The sequence below is a fragment of the Athene cunicularia genome (genome assembly GCF_003259725.1).
Source record: "Athene cunicularia isolate RWA chromosome 5 unlocalized genomic scaffold, athCun1 chr5_part3, whole genome shotgun sequence".
Lineage (NCBI taxonomy): Eukaryota > Metazoa > Chordata > Aves > Strigiformes > Strigidae > Athene > Athene cunicularia.
Genome location: NW_020799103.1, coordinates 4,622,984 through 4,643,396, shown reverse-complemented (window position 1 = coordinate 4,643,396; position 20,413 = coordinate 4,622,984).

Below are 20,413 nucleotides of genomic sequence, written 5' to 3'. Positions count from 1 at the left end.
TTTGTGCAGTTTTGAGAGGCAGTTTCTAGAAGCAAGTGTTATTTGTAAGCTACCCACCAAGAAGAAAGTGAGATACTCCAAATGGCGATTATTACAGATATGAGTAAAGGCAAAACAAAATGAACTTTTGTCCAAATCTACAGACATTATGTAAAAATAAATTTATTTATTTTTACATAATATCTGTATTATGTAATATTATATAATATTTATTTCATCAAAAAACCCTACCAAAGACATCAGAACTTCTCCCATTAGTAGCACCAGTCCTACATGCAGACAGGAATGAGTGAATTAACTACAGTAACTTTTAGGGTTTTATTTTTACGTATAACTTGAGTTTTAACTCTAAACATATTGGAATATAGCATGACACAGTAAATTCCTACATACCTGCAGAGTACAAACCACGAGGGCAAGGACCTACCTGGCATGTTATATATAGCAGCAAGTAGAAGAGATCTGTTATAAGAAGATACATCAACAATGGTATATCTTACAATAAGCCATAAAGAAACTAGAATAATAATTCATAAGATCTAAGAAACATAAACTTCAACTGCAGTAAGCAAAGGTAGCAATGGATTACTCACTCTGGTATTTTAGCTGCTTCAGTCTCTGTTTTTGTAGCTTCTTATCTGCAGGTACAAGTCACACAACAGTTCTCTAGACATATCATGAAGTCCAAGTTTTTCAGAAAACAAAGGTGCACAAGTAAAACATTACTGTCCCAATTCCTCATTTGTACAACATCAAGGAAAAGATGGGAAAAATCACATCTGTTAAGACTGAACTCAGAGTTACAAAAAACAAGGAAAAAAGAAAAAATAGAGTGCTGCCTGTGCTCACATGTTCTGTAACCTGATCCAGGAGGTAAATTGGTCACAGGTGAAACTCTTCTGAGACCCTAATCAAAGGAACCTGCTTAAGCTTCACAGATGCCTCTTATTTTATGCATTTTGGGCTGAACTGAATATCTGTTCCTAGTTATCTATTTTTGCTGTTGAAAACCACAAAGTTCTGCTATTGTCTTTTTCTTATCTAATCTTGGCATCAAAAAAGTTTGACCTTTAAAATTAAGTCTACGAGACTTTTAGATTACAGTACATAGAAAATTGAAAAAATAGCACGTGCTTGCAGATTTGTCAAAGCTCAGAAAAAAATGTTTTGGTTTGTTGTTTTTTTGTTTATTTGTTTGGTTTGGTTTTGTTTGTGGTTTTTTTTTTTGTTTTGTTTTGTTTTTTTTTTTAAACATTGTTACCTCTGTATCTGTGACTACTGTCCACATTCTCTGATTCCATGCAGTGAACACACGCAAGACACCACACACACTCAAACTCGCTTGAAGAGCGTGATGGATTCAATAGGTTGTGTTCCTGGCCATAATCCTTCTGAAATAATGCCTGAACTTTTTTTGCAGCTAGTATCTCAATAGTCTGTCTGTTCAGACTTTCTGTACTCTTACCACAGTTTAAACACCCAGCATCTATCTGCCCATGCAGCCTCAGAACTCCAGTTCTATACTTGCAAAACTGATGCCAGGGAGCGGTAATTATACTTCAATGACTTTATTGAGTGCAAATGATTAAGCCAAGCATGACTGACAAAGCTTTACTGACCACTTCTATTTTTAACACAGCACCATTCCGTACCCATTCAGAGTTAGCTACATGTGGTTCTTGCATGAAGCAGTGCTTTACTGTCTCTTAAGTCTTGGGGGCTTTTACAATAAGGGGGAGTTATCCTTTCATAACGGGTCATAATGCCTTTTGGAAACTTCTCATAGCTTCTCGGATTTTTGGGGAGTGCAACAGAACTCTGTTGTTGAAAAGCTATAGTTCAGGGGTTTTTTATTTTCCTGCTTTGGATTAACATATACTGCCATCATGTGGGCACAAACAATAAGAAAAAATAAATATTCAGTGAAAGCCTCTCACCTTGAAAGCCTTAACTTCATTTTAAAACATTCTTCTTGCTACCAATATGAGCACTAACTCAAGATTACTGAAACAGAAGTATGAAAATTTTTTGTTTGTTTTTGTTGGCACACCACAGAAAATGTTCCAGTGCTTGAGGACTCAGTGGAAAGACCATAAAGCTATGTTGCAGTAGCTGACTAGCACAAGTGTTAAATATATCTTAGCTTCAGCACAGATTTCTCTTATGCCTTGACTGCACATCTAGACACAAGTCATACAGAGCTGGAGATCAGAGTGACTAGAAAAAGACAGAAGAAGCAGAAGACAGGCCATGATGCAGCAGTGCAAATGCACAGTTTGCATGGAGTGCCAATATTGCCAGTCTGCCAGCCCATGCACAAGACTCAAGAAATCCATCAGGTGAACAACCAGTTCCCTTCTTCCCACTGTCTGTGGGCTCATCCTCTTGCCCGGGCGTTGCGAGAATGTATTTACCGCTTTCAGCATTAAGTACTTCAACTGCAGAACTGTTGCAATAGATCCCAAGAATAAAGGATGAAAAGAAAAAGAATGACCCACAGGCACATATGTTCTGTTTTATACAGACATATCTACAAACAACAGAATTTAAATATATCATGTTTCCTATTATTTTGAAGAGCCTTACAGAAAAAAAAAGTTCATTTGTCAAACTGTGTGTCTTTGTATGGAGTAGTGCTATTAAAAAAATATAAGACCTGTACAATTTTAAAAAATAAGGATCTGATACTGCCAAGAACCACAGACTCCATAATGAAATAAAAATATACTTAAATTCTATAAATTATTCTTGAAATACCACCAGTTTTCAAGTTTAACTACACAGAAGAAAAATAAGGGTAGGGTGTTTAAATCTTTATATATTAAATGTGGCTTAACAAAAAATAGTACTTAAGTCTTCACTAAAGTATGAAATGTCAAAGTTAAGGCTGAATTTGCCAACTTCATGGTCTCTTTCTGCATAGCCATTATAAGCTGATTTTCAAGGTCAATCACGTGGAACCAATTAATGGCATCCGCCTTCACAATGGGTAGCACTGTATTCCAGAAGGGTCCCACTGAGTAACTTGCTACTCATATTGAGCTCAGTACATCAGGATCTAACAATTAGAGAGTAAAATATAAATAATACATTGATTCCCCTAGTGTAGCAGCTTATCAAGAATGCCTCATAAAATAAGTTTCTTATTCAAGAACCTTACCTATTGCAGAAAATAACCTTTAACACAAGAAAACTGCATCCAAACTGCATAGGATCTGAGTCTGTATGCTATAATCACTGTATAAACAAACTGATATTGCCTAACAAATCAACTTACACAAAAACATGCACATACTGCCACACAGGTGTTACTTGAGAAATCAATATTCACAAAGACTGAAAGAATATTTCCCCCACATTTAGGTACAATGGTTACCATAGTGGTTTTGCTTTACAATAACTATTAATAACTTTTTTTTAGGAAATACGGATTCTAAAAACTTAGTCAGTACAACAGTTTCAGTATTACGTTTTTTAATTATTTAGTATATAGAACTAACTTTTCATTGATTTATTTTCTGGGTGCCATTTTCCTCTTGTATTAAAATCAAATCTGTTCCTACAGCAGCCTTTTAATACAGTTATTTAGGTGCTTCAGAACTTGTCACATCATAGCTTGCTATTTTTCAAGTTATAGCTAGAGGTGATAGATAATTGCATTTATACCAGGTGTAATTGTTAATGTAACGATAGTTCTTTTAATTTAACAGCATTAATTTAGATTAAGATCAGGTTACTTCTCCTTTTCATTAAAAGTAACAGCATTGTTCTCCCATTTGCCTTTAGACACAGGCTTGACAAACTAGACTAATGGAAAAGAAATCTTAAATAGATTAGCATTAAAACAGAAAGATGAGAGAGTTGCAAAAGCATAAGAGAATAAAGAAAATAGGGAGAAGACAGATTCTAAAGCAAGAGTTCCATCAAATAAACTGAAAAATTAGCTATCTCCAATACATACAACGTTTCATGACATTTCTGTCGCTAAGACTGAGGTTCAAGCTTCACGGAAAATTCAAGACTTCTCCTAACTCATGGATCAAGCCTATGTACAATACAATAAAAAGAAACAAGGGAAAAAGAGAGCAAGCAGCATTTATTTCCGCTGTTCACTTCAGGGTGACTGAGTCTTAATACATTTCATCAACATCCTCATACTCTCCACAGAAAATATCTTGATAAAAAGAAGTTTGAACAGTGGTGCTGGAGGGAGTCCAACAGATGTTGCTCATTTACCAGTAAAAGGTTCACTAGCTTCAATTGTACCTCCTCATCTTTCTCACCATTTCCACTGTAAGCAGAAATAACTCTCATCAAACAGCATATGAAGTTCAAGGAAAACAAATATTAAGCCAAATGTGTCATATCCCTCTCCTCATGTAATTTCTATAATACAGAAATTTAAGAAACTCTTCTGACTTGTGTTGGAAGGAGCCTTATAGATGAACATTGCATGTTCACACCAACAAATATACTTTTATTCAGCATAAGAAGGATTTATGGAAAGACAGGACAGAAAGGGTGTTTCTAAAATATTTAGAATTGCTAACTGGAGTTCTGGGTTTACAGTTGAAAGAATACAGAAATTATTTTGCAGTTTCACTGAGATTCATTCTTTTCACTTACGTCCAAGAAGAATATATGACAGGATAGCTTTTTAATTATGTAATGATTCCATCACAAAAGCTGATAGAATATCTGATCTCTGACACACAATTCTGTAACATTTATGTCCCTGTGGCTTGGACCCACACTGAACTGCAGGCCCACCAGTGAGCTACAGACCAGACAAAAACCACTCCAACCTCTGAACAAAAGAACGACTTTACCAACATATAGAAAAGCACCGAGTGTTCAGTATTCCTAAGCTAACTGTTACCTAGATAAACGATACAATAAAGAAAATCTAACTCTGCAGCCTTTTTTTCTACATTTCATTTTAAGATAGCAGCCTGTAAGGGTCTAAAGAGGTTTGGGGTCAGTTCCTTTGTATCCTGCCTGAACTTGTCATAGTCATTAAAAACATTCTTTTTTTTATTCAGTCAGGCCACAACATGCAACAATGGTGGGATAAACATATGAAGTTGGCTAATCAAATCTAACAAAGTATTTCCCCTTCTTTCCATAAGGAAATAGATACATATCCATTCGCGTTCCCTAACCCTCCTAGATGTGAGTCTGTATTTTGTACAGTGTTTCTTGGAGCTGTCTTGCCAGTTTCGGTTAATGGTGAGAGCTGGCTGAAAACCAGGCAAAAGCTCAGCAAATCCAAGAGGATTTGTTGCAGCCCTGGGAACTACGGCGATGTCTGAGCTGAAGCCCCAGCCGCAGGGGCTGTTCAAACTGGGCTGTGGCCACACCTGCTTTGTGGCCTACAGCTGAATCCCCCGGCAGGAAATTTCACCACGGTTACAGGAAAGCAAGGAGTTAATATTTTATAATCTTTACATATCTTAACTCTGACCCACAGAGTATGGCTGCTTGCCAACTGACCACTTACACAAAACAGAGAGCTCCTGGCAATGTGTTGTGCTCCCACTCATCCATGTACGGTTGCTGTACATAGGGCCCTCTGTGGGGTAGAATTTAGACCAAAAACTGAGATAAGCAAAATTTGCCAAACTCAGACTGGGATTAGCATTATGATAAAGACAGGCAGATTCGACCAGCTAACTGTTCAAAAAGTACAGAGTTAGACACCACTGTCTTACCATACATTTCAGGGATGTTTCAAGGATCAGGAGATATATTCAGGTCCAAAACCTTCCTCAATAGAACTAATCCTCTGAAACCTTAGTTAGACAAACAAATCTTGGGGCAGATGGTACCTTCCTGCAAACACATGAAGAGTTGTAAAGCTAAAAAAAATATGGCTGTTAATAAAAATACAAGTCCATTCTCTACTCTTGCTTTCTTCTGAATCCTGTACTTCTCACTCCCAAATAACGTGGGTCTAACTGATTAATCTGTTTCCTGGGCTGATGGAAGAGAATCATGGGTGCTTATATTATAAGAACTATATTGAGTTGCACACATGAGGCTAAAACTGAAAAGACTGATGAAGAAAGTATTTTTTCCAAAGTTTCTGAATTTTCTACCTGGAGGTTAATTCCAAGAGGACATGCCATACCAGGTCTTCTTTATTTAAATCGTATTTAGCCAACTGTAGCCAATAATTGTTTTGAAAATCTGTGGGTTAGTTTTTATTATATACCTTGTTATTAATCTCCTAGATGTCAAGATCTAAGGGCAGTTAAGAAACATGAGTTAAATTCTATTGTTTACACTTGAATACAAAGAATATACACACTAATCCATTAACAAAAAAAACCAAAAAAAATTTAAAAGCCAGAGATCCGAACAAAACCTTAAATTGTGGAGCATACCACTAGAGGGTGCACAAGGCTACTCCATTGTAACCACTATAGACAAGTATTTATTCTCACAAGGCTTCAAGTAGACTTGTAAGCACCATTACTCAAGTTTTAAGGGGTGTGAACCTGGACTCCAGAGGAATTACATTGTTCGCATGAGTAAGGACAGTGCTAGTTCAGAATCAGGCACAAAGTCAGATTTGTATTTCTGATCTGAATATCCAGCTCCTCCAGTGTACTATGACATAAGTTTTGGCTGCAGCCATTGCTTTGTGGAAGTTTTGGCTTTTATACTGTTTCTCGGCATCCAGTGAAGAGGTCATCCTTAGCAAAATATTTTATTCTAAAGCAAAAACTCTTAAGCTCTGCTCTGCTCCCATTTAAGACTTAGCCCCTGTGGAGGAAACAAAACAGCCACAAGCAAATTACTGCAAATAGCTTGTCTTTCAAAAACAAGTCAGGATTCATTTGCTCATGTTCTTGGAGCCCTTGGGACAAAAACATAAGCTGGTTCAGTCTGCAAGATTCTTCCTGTGGCTTTATGAGAGATGGGTAGGGAAAGGGTTTCAGCATTGCTATTTCTAGTGTGACTGCAGTGGAATACAGTAAGAAGGGGTGAGGGAACTCCAGCTGCATAAAAACATTTAACCTGGGGATTCCATTATTATCCTTTTCCTTCTTTGAATTTCATTACATACTGTTGAGTTTATCCTGCTTTCTTGCACACGTTATGATGAAACAAGACTTGACTCCAGTGACAGTAAGGGGATAAAACTGTGGCTCCGTGATTATTTTTCATGACTCTGGAAAACTTTCTACTCTTCTGCCCTAGCCTAGCCAAAGTCCCTGCTAGACAGGTGGTATCACAAAACACTGGAAATTAAAAAAGCATCAGAACTAAGGGTGTCTAGGTCAAGGTTTGGGCTGAGAACCACATGTTGCTGGCTTGGGATCAGACCTATAGGAAAAGGCACACCACAGCAGATGAAACAGAAATTAGTAGATTGCAAATGGACAAAATAATAGTTTCTATTTGCTATTTTATTCAATCATTAATTGCATTTACAAAACGGAACAACCTAAGACTTAAAGGCTATTAAATTGTCTCACAACAGGCAACAGTGTTTTCTTCGGACACCAAGAGAAGAGGGAAGATGCAGAACAAAATAAACCCATCCTTACTGTTTCAGAAGATGGGAGGGAAAATTGTTGTTAAGGGAGTTAGCAAATGAACATTTCATATGAGCTACTGCATTTTGTAGTCCTTTGAAAGATACCTCTTCTGTCCCCTTTTACATCCTTTATACTTCAGGCTTGCCTGTTTCCCTATCTACTTGTCTTAAGACAAGATTTTACTTAACATCTTCTTTAAGAACCCTTTCCAAGACTATATTTATTCTTTGTTATTTTTGCTTCTACTAGGAGTGTGGAAGTTATCAGTAATCACACTCAGGACTTTATAAAGTAGCACACACCACACAATTCCTTTCCTAAAATTCCTAGCCTTTCATATATTTTGATATATAAGTATTGCGCTTATGGTTCCTGAGAACCACAAGAATTTAATACTTTCTTCCTATGGTAAAAGAGAGCTCAACACTTTGTTAAGGTTTGTTACCATCAGAACCCTCTCATCTTCCTGTTCATCTGGTTTTATGTTTTATGTGTAATGGGCATTTTTGTTCAACATTCTCTAAGGGGAAAATTATTCACATAGTCTCTGCTCTTCAAAATCTAACAGATTTTGAAGGTAAGATTTCCCTCTGCAGAAGTTGTATGTTGTTCTTCCCTACATCACTGTTATCTAGGTATCTACTAATTAAGCAAATCCTTGTTGAAAGTTAGCATAATCACTTAAATAATATGCTAATACCTACTCCTTTAAGCAGCCTCAAAGAGAAATGACCACAGAAACAGAAGCAATAATTTCATATTTGATTGCCTTGGAATTCTTGAGTGTACATCATTGGTCCTACTAATTTACCAGCTGTCATTTTATCATTTGTCCTAGGACATCTCCAACTGATTCTTCAAATGAAGATTGTTTCTTCAGACCTATGCTTATAAAGGATGAGTCTAAGAGGAGAATATCTTTATATTTCTAACTGCTTACAGATGTGAAGTTATGCAGAAAAGCTACATTGATTTTTTCATCACAGTAATCCTCTATATGTTTTCCATTTGCACGTCCTTCAGAATAAATCAACTCATACTCACTAAACGCAACAGATTTGTGCTCACAGATTCAGACAAAAGCGGATTTGAGACTGTGTTCAATGACCTCCTGCAATCAAATTCACAATGTGAAGGTTTTTCATGCAGTTAAGGATCCAAAAATCATGAAGGTTGTTCTTTTTCCCTGGCTGGCCGACTTACTGCATAACCCTACTATCGGCATCCTGTTTATTATTCCTGGGGGAAACAACAGTTCACCACAAGAGCAGATGTTCTAACCATTTCTTTTGCAGCCTGTTACAGATGTTTTTAAGACAAATGTCAGGTCCTTCAGCCTTTTTTTTTTTTTTTTCCAATATATGCATCTCCTGGGTGATTAATTTCTCTAATCACACTCATGCTTTGATCCAGCTGTAAATAGAGCTCTGCTCAGTTATACCATGTATTTATTGTTTGTACAGTGAAACATTACTCTCATTGCAACTCTTTGTTTTGCTGGACATCATTATATGACATAAACGCTAAAAAGAGGAACAAGATCTTTACTAGACACTTAAAAGTCACAGTTGCTTAAGCTTCCTGCCACTGTTAGTTACTGTTTAACTGCCTTACAGCCTGGCAACACAGGTCTCCCTCCATGCCACACTGGTAAGCTATATTCCCTACCTGTTTTCCAGTCAGTCTACTTATCTCTCCTCAAATCTTTTAGGTGTATACCCAAACAGACACACAGTCTCAGCCCCCACTGCTCAAGCCAGTTCTTGACCTTTTCAGCACTCAGTTTCTTAGGAACAGTCTGTTAGCAAACTTCTTTGCAGCTATTATTGCATAGGATTTGTATCCTCAATTCCAACCTGTCTTTACTACATTTTTAGAGCACATCTTTGCTATTTCACAGCTACAGTGCTCCAAGAGGAATCAGCACTACCTCTTGCACAAAACCATTTGGGATTACATGAAAATTTGGCCCACCAGCAGTCATGAGTTCTTGTAAGAGCCTCACTTGATACCAGTTCTGTCTGTGACAGCACCAGAACCACTGAGCAAAAGTTCAAGAGGTACTGGATTTCTCTTGAAGTCGTTATTTATAAGAAGATAATAATGAATAGTTATGTCTTACTTCTCAGAATACAAATTTGGTTTCCATTTCAGCTTTTTCTTTTTCTTTTTCTTTTTTTTTTTTCCTGGATTAAGAATTTCTTGGACCTCTTCCAAATACTTAAACCAATATCTATTTTATGACATTCCAGCTGTCATTATCTCTAGAAAAAAAAGTAATTGTTGTTATCAGTTATGATCACAGAACATATAAATAACTACTGATGGCAGCCTAGACACTTAGGGGACTTCCATTTGGGCACTTCTGTCTCATATGACCTTTTCCTTCCATACTGCTTGCAAATTCATATTTTCTGGAAATGAGTTTAGAAATAGCCTCTCAACTTACTGTCAACAATTCTTAATTTGTCTACTTTTTTGATAATCATTTATTGAGATAGTGTACCTGATGTAAAGGAAATGTTTTCATCAGCCTTTTGAGGTTTCTCTTGCAATAAAAACTGGGAGAAACGCATCCATCCTTTTAAGTGACTGAGATGTGACCTGAGTTGTAATTGCCACTCTTACAGTACAGTCTGAGAAGAATGAGAGGCAATGCAATAAGTAGACATCAACTGATGAAACATGAGATTCCCAAAGTAAAACATACTACACTTTCGGGTTTTGAAAAGCAACATTTCCTATACTACTACCAGTCCTTAATACTGGATACAGTTACCCCTCAGGCAGAGAGAAAGAGATAAGTACTTAACATGACAGAATGGCATAATTAGCTCCGGGAAGGCATACACATGCCTAAATGGTGTTCCCAGAGAAATAAGAATATAACATTTTATGCATGTTGAAGGATATTATCTAATACGATGCATATAGAACAGAACAAACTGGTTGCCATTAAGCATATTTTCATTCTACTAGGACTATTTAACTAAAGGACAAATTTTCTTCATGATATACGTCTGGAGTAACTTCACTGAAGGCTGTAAACCCATGCCAAAATTAAGTCTTAATGAAGTATGAGTCAGCTATGTCTCCTTAGAGGAGAAGTTTAGCCCTTCATGTCTGTATTTAGAAAAAAAAAAACCAAAACAGGTAGAAGGTAAAATCTGATCTTTTGAAGATACACTGAACTAATGATTCACATTGAACTAACTCAAACATTTAAAATACTGTGATAAATTGAGATCTCAAAAGAATTGTCAAGTAAATTAAGGCAATTATTTCAGTTTTGTTGAGAATGCAGACTAGATAGTGACAGGTCAACACAAAAACAATACTGTAAGAGATCTTGTGACAAATCCTCAGGGAGACAGAAGCATTAAATTTAGATGGTGGACAAAAGAATTAGTTACATGACAGTAATTGAGATCAATTGGAACACCATGTCCTTGCTTGAGTCACAGTTTCCCTTGTAGTCTCTCAGAACAATTACTGTTTTATCACCACAGGGATTAAGATAAGAGCTTCAGAGCTGTATGTGTTTAATTGAGCTGCTTTACAGCTTGTACTGTAATGTTTCTTCATGGAAAAAACCTGAATTTTGTGATGCATCACTTTAAGTGGTCATGAAAGAAAATACTTGTTTAAAACTAAGTCTCTGTTCAAAATTCTATAAAAGAAACACCAGACAGGCTAAAGTTTAGTTAAGAATAGAAATACTTCAGAATTTGGTTTTAATTCACAATACTTTTCCCTCACAAAATCCCAGTAAAATACTCTCAGCTTGCAGTCCAAATAAAATATTTTCAGATTTAATTCATTGAGTTTTTTGTATCTGTGACCTTCCCCATAGAACTGGTCAGAGAGTAAATCCACCAAAATACATTTTCAAGGGAAACGGTCAAACTTTGACAAAAAAATGTAGAAAGAAGTAGAAAGAAATTTTGAAACTGATGAGAAAATTCACATTGTTGAATAGTAGGGGGGTTTATTTTCCCTAAATAAATGTTTTGTATAACACAATTTATTTTTTAAAGCCCATGTTATTTATCCAAACCACAATTTTATGTTTTTTTTATTTAATCCAATAGTTTAATTTGAATGAGGAAATTAAAAGTTTTCTTTCCTTTATGTATGTGCATAGATATTTTGGAAGCACAAAAAGACTCATGCATAGCTAAGTTTTCTAAACAGTCTATTATAAGAACTTATTTTTAATGACTTACACTTTGACATTGTCTGGACCATGACTGTAGCCCCCAGAATGTAGGAGACTTGTTTGTATCTTCCTGTGCTTTGTGGGCACTAGCAATGATAAAAAAGCATCAGCAGAGGAAAAGCTGAAATGCAGGAAAAAAGATCTTCAGCAGATACAATATGGGAGAATTTGAGGTAAATGAGGAAGACGGGGAGGAGTAGAAGAGTGACTGATGGAACAACTGCAAGAGAGCTAAGAGCAAGAGAAAAACATCTAAGTAGCATAAGACATGCATGAACTTGGAGGATGCAGTTGGCAAAACCAAAACAGGCATGAAACAGAGTTGAAAAATAAGAGAAGCTGGAGGTGTCAAGAGGAAAGCAGGGATGGAAGGGTGCATAAGCTTTTCCCTACTTCCAAACACTCTTAATTCAGGGTAAAAGGTGAAACATGGACTGCGGTACAGTCGAATTTATGATGACAAGAGGCTTTCTACCTGCCTGTCTCCTTTCAGTGACCTGCTGTACAAGTAAACACAATTTTCAGAAACTTGATAATGCTTTGATAAGAGACAACAACAACAGAAAAAAAAAAGGCCAAGAGGTATGGTCAGTCCAGTGACATTTATCTACCCTTGCCTGTCACTCCTCATTCAGTGAAATATTTCATCCAGGAAAAGGAATATGGCAGTATCTGTGCCTGGATTGAAAGAGACAGATCAGCTCTCTGGAAAAGCAGAAATTGGTGGAGAAAGGTCAACTATAGTTAATATAGAGAAGAAAATATGTGAAAAGTGAAGAAAAAGAGAAATAAACCTAGTTCAAAAGAACACGTACTTTACAAAATCAAATAAAAGGAGGGAAATGTCAGGTGTAAACTTTCTTATGTGACTGTAATTTGACTTTGCCCCATACAGGCCAAAATTACTTCTAAACTTATTTTCTTTTTAAATTAGAGTTCATGAGTGAAATTAGAGTTCAAGCTCTTCTTTGCTATCATTTACATAATTAATTAAATCACATTAACAAGATAGCAGTGAGCAACATTTCAAAATTTGTTATTTTAAAGTAACTGAACCATGAATACGATTTTGTTGCCTCTAGACTAGTGGATGATAAATAGTTGCTCTCAATCAATGAGACTCATTTGAATGTGGAGTAAATATTTATATCTGAATGATGAATCTCTGAAAAAGGGATTTATCATGGAAAGTATTATAGACTGTTAATTGCAGCACTATTCAAGTTGTCACAGAAGTAACATAAATTACACAAATGTAAATTACTACTTTCAAAATGAAAGGACAGGCATTTTTTTATGCTTCTTTCAGATTAATTTACTATAAATACCAACATTTTCTGACAGCAAAGTATCTAAGTAACAGTACAGTTTGAGAGCAAGATATACAAATATATTTGTATATATATATAATGTGGGGTTTATATTAATATATATAGTGATCTCGTTAGCATCAGAATTTAAGATATAAGATGTGAAATCTTTATGCAATTATGGTGGGTTGACCCCGGCCAACAGCCAAGTGCCCACACAGCTGCTTGCTCACTCCCCTCTCCTACGAGATGGGGAGAAAATAGAAGGAAAACGACAAGACTCTTGGATAGAGATAATAAGAGAAATACAAGCTGTGTCCTCAAGGAAAATTTAAAAAAGCAATTTATTCCCTACCTCCCACTGGCAGGTAGATGTTTAACCACCTTCTGGAAAGCAAAGACTCGGTGCACACCTAACATTCACTTGGGAAGACAAATGCATAATCACAAGTGTTCATACTTCATCCTCCCTTCCCTAAATTTTCATTGCTGAGCGCAATGTCATATGGCCTGCAATATCCCATTGGCCATTTTGAGTTGGTTGTCCTGTCTGTGTTCCCTCCCCCAAAATACCCCAACAAAACTTACCCATGTTGCCCTTCTCCAGCCTATTAGACCCTTATGAACTTCAGTAAGTTCATAATAATAATTATTAGTGTTCTTGGGATATCAGCAGCAATTTTTTAAAGTATCCTAGAGTGAAGTTCATTCTAAATAATTATTCTACAAATATATTCCTACCAATAACAGGCAGTTGTTCAGATGGAAAAAAGACCTGGCTGCACAGAAATTATTACTGTAGAATATCTAATGCATGAAGGCTCACATAGAAACAAACTATTCTATCTGGACAATTCTTGACTTTTCTTGTCTGAGCATCTCCTGTCAATGTTTAAAGAGGTTGACACTGGAAAAGCAAATGACACAAGCTCTCCATTCACTAAAAATAACAGCTGCTTTTAATATCTTTGTGATATGTTGGTATAACTTTCAACAGGTACTGAAGAAGTTTTACAATGTGAAATTAAGAATCTACTCTGACCAGTCAAAATGCTGGGTATCACCTGGTAGCACCAAACTGTGCCTTGGAGTTACAGCTTCTTGGTTGGATAGCGGGCTGGTTTTGAAGTTTAGCTCTGAACTGCATGTCAGGTCATGATAAACTCTAGAACTTCCATCCCAAATAAAAATTATACTTTAAAAGACACTATGTCACTTTAAAAGTTACTTAAAACAGAAGATGACACAATTGAAAATGTGCAATTTCTTTCTTATATGGAAAAAGGTTCCCATATAAGAAAGGTTGCACATGATATTTAATGTAGTCATTAATGACTTCAGTGAAAATTACAGGGTGGGGGGGAAGAACATGCAGAGAACAGAACAGAGTAGTCATTTCAGTTAGATACCAGTAAAAAATAAAGGGGAAAGATACTCTGAAATCTATTCCATGGAAAACTGAGAGCTGGAAGACTAGACAGATTAATAGCAAATACTCTAATGTGACTATCAAAAGCATACGCAGTCTGATGTCTCTTATAATTCTTACAAAGCATCAGAATGATTTTACCTTTGATGTAATTTATTTTCCCAAGAAAAATTGTATCAAGATAAATTGTATCAAGAAGTTTCCAACTGGAAGGTTAAAATGGGAATAAGCAATAAGCAATGTGAAGTAGTTTTTCAATTCCATAACTAGGTTGTGGAATTAATATCTTTCTTCTTAGATATGCCTTTGGGCTAAAACCTGAACTGTAAAATTGGATTAATTTAGGGCTACACCCAGATACATACACTCTGCATGGATGGGAGAAGGCAGAGAAAAAGAGAAGGGTTCAGTTTGGTTACTGAATTTCATGGTGACACCAAAGGCAGTTTTAAGTAGAAGGTAAATGTGGTGGACCAGATTTCCTTTACAGATGGCTATGTATTGACTAACTGTTCAACACAGCACTAAATAAAATATTTGGAAGCAAATATTTTGTCTCATTCTACTGTCTACCCTGAGCTCAGCCTTCTGGATTCTAGCTATCGTATTGTCATCTGGTCTGAGCACTGCAAATCTTCAGCTCACTCATGTCAATGCAGTTTTGAAGTTAGAAATGCTGTTATGAATTCTGGAAAAAAAAAAAATAATTGGCACCGTGTTCAGTTTTTTTTGCCCTCTTTTCAGCTGGATTATAAAAAGGCCATGCCCAGTGAATAACATAAATATGTTACACATCCAATACTACCTTGAATGTTTTCTGAATTGAAATCAATGGAAACACTATCTGAGGAAGAATAGAATCTCAAAGTCTCCAGAAATTTGTACACAGCAGAAAATAGCAGTTCTGAAAAAAATAGCTATCATCTCTTTGAAAGAAATGTTCTGGCTAAGGCTTTAAGTGAGGTCACTCACTGCCTCATGGGAAGAGAAGATAAAAACACACGACAAAGTGTTAAAAATGATAGATTTAGTTATGTTTGTCTGGATATACCCTGGTTAGCTTTTCCTGATCTTGCCATGTATCAGAGTAAATAGTGCAACAGTTATTTCCCAATAATGGTTGCTTGTTATGTGACTAAGCGAATAAAAATATTGTGTGAATGAGTGAACAAAAATGCTTCATTTTTCTTATTGCTCAGCGTTTTACTGACATTCCACAAAGTCATGCACTTTTAATAGCTATAACAAGAGTGAGGGGGTGAAAAATGTTTTGAAATTGTCTCCTGGCTAGGCTACTGGCTTATCAAGCTCAATCTGATTTAATTTTCTTGCATTTCCATGGATCTGAAATAATTTAAATCAGGCTGGTAACAAATGATGTAAAAGGAGTAAAATCCTTTTCACTTTTAAGTCACACAAAGCACCTAGGCATTGACTCAGTAATAACCACAGATTTCCTTTTCATGTTTCTGACAGTAGCTGAAAAGTACGGTAAAAAGAACAAAGCTGCTTACCTTCTGTGAAAGCCAGACTTATTAGGACACTAGCATTTGTTTAGTAGCTGAAGTGAAACAAACCATACAAAGGCAATGTGATAAACTGTCAGAGAGATCATCACAGTGTCTGTGGATCAGATTGATGCTGAGGTTCAGCTCTGACTACATTTGTAAATAGTGCAGGTCAATAAAAGTGGTCAGACACAATGGAGCAGTGTTGAGGAGACTCAACACCTCCATCACGTGCAGATTGGAGGGAGAGGGGAGTTATTTATGAGCAGATGTATTCAGGTACCCTGAACTTCTTGGTACACATATAGATCAAAGTTTTCCAAAGGAAGAGTCTGCAAAGTTTTGCTTTCCAGGCTGCAGGGCCCTCCAGGAAGCACGATGCTGTGCCTTCATCTCAGCGATCTTGGCACTGCAGCCCAAATAAGACCTCACACACACGGAAATCTTATTTTTGTTCCCATTCATGCAGTCATTTGACCTCCTTCCTAACTCGTCTCTCCACTCATTGACTTTTGCACAATGTTCAATAGCAGTTTACGTTTTAGGTAAAGTGGGGTGGGAATATAAACTTTTTCCTGGCAATGGCATCAAACTGCCATCCAGTCTCCTGGATATCCTTTCAGACGCAGGATCCACTTTCAGGTGAAGAAAGATACTGTTGAGTTAATGAGCTGAAGCTGAACTGCAGCCATGACTCTGGTATCCTTCTATAACATTTTGGAGCCCATACTTGGGTCCAAGAGAGCAGTATAACTTCATAGTGTCCCATGTCCCACAACTCCTACTTGGCAGTGGCTATCCTCTTTGGTCTTAGCAAGTCTGCCGATGGTAAAATTGTGATCAAGGTCTCTGAGGCCATTCTTCACATACCTGTCTTTCAAACAGTACAAACTGAAAAGAGTTAGGTTTGAAACCCGCTTGCTTCCCAGCTCAATGTGCCAGGTAAGTATATTCACTATTGGCAAAGAAAGAAGGCAGATGTCAGACTAGGGAAGAACAATAGTTCACTGGATACTGTATACTAGGAAATCATGAAAATTCCTCCTTATTCACAGTTCTATCATGTAATTTTATATCTTTGAAAAGAACAGGCTGTTGGAGGAGATAAATGAAGGAGGCACAGATAGAGAATTATAGAGAATGGCACAGAGAATTTTTCCAGGGTCATCAAGTTGCTGTTTAACTTCCAGCACAAAAATTACTAATGATGTTTGTAATTCTTCTTTTTGAGTCATCTGCCCTGTCTTTTCTCCTGTTTGTTTTTATTTCATATTTGTATACCACACAAAATGTAAATTAGGAAAAAAAAAGGGTATGTAAAAGTAAATTAAGAATTATATCTAAAAATGAAATTAGGACCACATTATTTTTGTCTAAATATAGATATACTATAATTTTGGCTACTGGGAGCATTCTCCAGAACACTGACAGTGTGAATTGTAGGTTAGGGGCTCTCAGTAACCAATAACCAAACTGTCAAAAAGTATGTAAGTGATAATTTGCCATCTTTTCCTTTAAAAGCAAAGGATGACACTCAGTACCATAATATGCCTGTACACTGAGATGAGAAAATATCTCAAATACTCTTTGGAAAATGAAAAATAAGAGTGAAAATTAAATGCTGGAATAGAAAGATTAACAAGTCTAATGTCACATTGCAAACTTTAACTTTTGTATATAGTCTAGCAAATCACAGTGGGAGTTTTCTAATGAGAAAGAGCTGTCAGATCAAACCTACCGTGTTTCCAGAACTATGTGGCAGTTGTCTAGAAGGCCCACCTTTATTTTTTCAGACTGAAGAGATATGCTCATGTTGCTTTTTTCCTAAACACATTACTTAAGCTATGCCAATAAGCAGTTGCTGACTTACAACAATGCAGGGTGATAATATGGTGCCATTATACTGCAGTTTGAGTTCGAGCTCTTTTTTCACTGCTATGCCTAATAGTGCCAGAGGAAGGCAGAAGTTGAACATACTTTCTATATCAAATTGTAGTGAAAGCATATACAACTACTTCACAAACAAGCTGTGAATAATAAATAGATTGCACAGAGCTTTCTTAACACAAAGAACTATATTTAAATTACAAATTTCAGCCTTGAAAAGAAGCAAATGCTGCAAAATGATCAAGGCTAAGAGAAGAAAAAAGCACAATAGGAAAACAGAAAAGCACTTTGCGAACATAATGTTTCTCAAACTTCAGGGCATGCATCTGCACAGAAAAGCCATCTCTTTGGCTGATGTACAATTGTATATCAGCTTACAAATGACAGGATATTGCAGGTGTTGAGGCCTTATTATGAGGAAAAACTTGTGGAGACAAGACTCTATTTTAATTTTATATTATTGACGGGACATGAGAGGTAAAAATGATTTTGCAGTTATGGAATTGACCTATAATTGACAATATTAAACACCAGCTTCTACTTCTGATATGGAATTCCTATGGCAAGTCACTTTATCTCTCTGTGAAGAGCTTATAGTGAGTTTATAGAGTTCATAATTTAACAAAAAATTTAGGAACCTGTTGTTATAATAGTACAAAGAACACATCTGAGGTCTTAACTGCAAATAAAAAACCAGAACGACCCACCTTAAAAACTAATTTTCAAACTAGTTCTTAAGAGGACATTAACATTCCCACGCTTGATTTGTGCATGCAGTTATCACAGGGCGGTTAAGTGGGGCTGCACTGAGTCATATTAACATGGATGATCTCAAAGCAATTACCTGTTTCATATAGTACCTGACATTCAGTAGAGAGCACTCTTCTCTCTGTGTTAGTCTTGCTTGCAGGAAGGTACAGGGAGCTGTTAGAGGAGCAAACTGCTAGATGCCATTTCAGAAAGAAATTGGAAATTTGAAAGAGGCAAGAGAAAAGTAAATAAAGACAGTGTTGCTTTTAATGTGTGTTTCATCAATGCCTTTGGGTGACAGCTTTCAAACCTGGCCTTGTCCCAGCTACTTGTGGCTGTTATGAAGTACCCTATTCCTCACTCCACAGTATCCTGAACAACCACCTTTAAATAGCATTCTTTACTGCTCCAGGTGACACATCTCCACTTTTCAGGAGGACTGAAAATGTAAAATATCAGGATGTAAAAGATGGAGGGAACATGGAGGGGTTTTTACTTGAAGTTTTAAATTTTTTAAACTGAATCAGCTGTGATATAATAAGCAAAATACAGCAGGCTACAGCAATTCTCTGTTGTGTTTCCATGTACATAATCCTTAGAAGGCAACAAGCTATTCTTTCAATGCTGATAGCTGTGCTCACTATGAACTCTCCAGTGAGGCACAATGCTGGATGAGCACTGAGGTGGACTGAAAACTGAATGAACAGCCAGGCCCAGAGGGTGCTGATCAGCGGGACAAGGGATCAGTTGGTCAGTAACCAGTGGTGTACCCTAGTGGTCAATACTGAGTCCAACCTTGATCAGCATCTTCATTAATGATCTGGATGATGGGGCAGAGTGCACTCTCAGTAAGTTTGTGGAGGACAAAAAACTGGAGAGGTAACTGATATGCCAGAAGGTTGTGCTGCCATCCAGCAGGATCTTGATGAACTGGAATATTACATGGGTTGACAAAGATAAGTGAGAAGTCCTGCACCGGCACAGGAATAATGCCAGCCACCAGGACCTGCTGGAGGCTGACCAGCTAGAAAGCAGCTTTGCAGAAAAGGACTTGGGGGTCCTGCTGGACACCAAACTGAACATGAGACAGCAAGGTGCCCTTGCAGCAAAGAGGCTAACAGTATCCTGGCCTGCATTAGGACGGCTGTTGCCAGCAGTGGAAGGAGGGGATCCTTCCCCTATTGTCAGCACTGCTGAGGCCAGCGGACTGCTATGTCCAGTTCTGGGCTTCCCAGTAAAAGAGAGATATGGAGCTACTAGAGAAAGCCCAACAAAGAGCCACAAGATGATTAAGGGACTGGAATCTCTCTCCCAAGGAAAGGCTAAGAGAGCTGAGACTGTTTAGCCATTTTAAGATTATGGAAAACTATATTTTGCAATGACAGGTTACATGGTCTTTGCTTTAGCACCAGAGCTATGAAGTCAGCATTCTCTTTCCTCTCTCTTTGCAGTTTCCTGAACATCCTATGCACCTAAATACAATAGATAAATCCCAGAGGCCTGTATTTCTGTTTAAAAAAAAAAAAAAAAAGCTCAATGTATTTTCTGGCTAAGAGCTAGCAGCATCGTGGGTTTTGTTTGGGGGTTTGGGTTTGGTTTTTTTCTTAACTGACAAATGAAACAAAAAGAGATAACCTTTCTGATTATCACTAATAATTTTGAAGCATAAGAACTACAGATTCTGATAGAACATCATCCAACAAATCCTGGAGGCAGATCCCTTGCTTATAGAGTGTGTTAAGGCAAGCACCTTGCAGTTATTA